Raw genomic sequence first — 1,892 nt, 5'->3', positions numbered from 1 at the left:
AATAGTGTAAAACAACTACTCTAATAATCACGTTATATGCATTTAAAATAGGAAAACCAATCATTTCTAACTACGAATATTCAGAACAAGAGTAAATACATGGTTAAAGTGGTGATAATGGAAGACTGTGAAAGTTTATAATTTGAAAAAGAAGTGATGATGATGGTAAGTTGAAAGATAAGGTTAGAGGCAATTTAAGAGTTTAGAAAATTGTTTTCACCAATATTTTCGAGACATACATGAAACGAGTTGTAAATAGTTTGGCTTTGTGAAAGAAATCAAATGTGGATGTGAGGATGCTTGAAGTGTTTTTATATTAGTTTCGAGACAGCAGTTGATGATACTTATAAAGAATTTTGTTGCATAAATTAGTAAAAATTTAAGCAAATTTATGAGAATTAGAATAAAGAAATACTTAAATTTAACGGAATATTTATAGAAAATTATGATGATGACTTCGTCATTATTTATTGAATTTTTTTTTTATAGGTACTACGTGGTTTCTTTTATTGTCGTAGAGGAAATCAACCCATGTTGTGTCAAATCCTATGTGGTTGATGACCGAAGTGGAGGAAGAGAAGCATTGACTTGCTTTTTAAGTTAGGTCGGACGGAGATTGTGGTATCAGTCTCCAACTCGACAGATCAAGAACTAATTCGTTGCGGATCTGAACTCCATTTAAGAGTCTGCCGTTGGCCAATGGGTTGTTACATGCACAAGGCAGAATTCGAACCCCCGACACTTGCTTAAGCAGACGAGTGAACTGACTATTCGACCAATCCAAGTTGATTTTTTGGTCGTTAACTAACTCATGCTTCAATTAGCTGGGCTTATCTCTTTTTGAGTTTCGATGATATGACCCATTCATTTTGGACCATGGTCTTACTTTTTGAGTTAAGATACCAGTATTTTATTTTTTTGAATGGTTCTTTCTGTCTGTGGTTAGAAACATTTCTAATGGGAAGAATAGGAGTTGAAACTTTTTTTTTAAAATATCTACAGAGAAGACAATAGATGTGCTAACTGTTTGGCACGTAAAAGTTTAGAATTAAATATATCTTTTTATTTTTGGGACATTCCTCCTAAAGAGACAGTGAGCCTTCTAGTTGATAATGAACAAAGAGTATCTCTGTTTCAATCAAGGACGGAATTAGATGAAATATTAGAGGGAGCCAAAAATATTTACACAGTAAAATAAGACTAAAATAAAATTTTAAGGAGAACTAAACTGAAATTTACATATAATTTACATATAAAAAATTAAAATTAGGGGGCCATTGCCCCCTTTTCCTACTACATAGCTCCGTCCCTAGTTTCGATAGTTTGTAGCTAATTTTTTTCCTTTTTCTTTGGGTTTTATACTCCGTTTATAAACAAAAAAAATTATTTATTTGAAACTCTCAAAATATTACAAAACTTTTTAGAAACCTATTTACTTATTTAAGATTCAAGTTTAGAAAATTTTGCTTAGTTTAATTTTAATATATTAAAATTTAATATAATTATTCAATCACATATGTTGATTATTTATGCAGTCAATATAAAAAGAATATTTTTATTGACAGTTACTTTTACTAATATGACATTACATAGCTAGATATATACAGGGTGTTTGTGATGCGATTTGGATCAGTTTTGAGTAAAAATTCATTCGATCTGAACACTAATTTTACTTGCAGTATAGTTTGAATTTGATTGGATTTGCGATTTTGTAAATTAAAAAATTAAATATACATAACAAGTTTCAACATCAAATTTTAAATAACCAATAATGACATAACAAATCTCAACAATATCTTAAAAAACTAACAATAAAATAAGAATATAAATAAAATTATAAATTAGTTAAAATAAATAAATAAATCTTATCTTATACATAAAATATTTATTAA

This window comes from Arachis ipaensis, chromosome B04 (assembly GCF_000816755.2).
Source record: "Arachis ipaensis cultivar K30076 chromosome B04, Araip1.1, whole genome shotgun sequence".
In the NCBI taxonomy this organism is placed as follows: Eukaryota; Viridiplantae; Streptophyta; class Magnoliopsida; order Fabales; family Fabaceae; genus Arachis; species Arachis ipaensis.
This window is presented reverse-complemented; position numbering follows the sequence as displayed.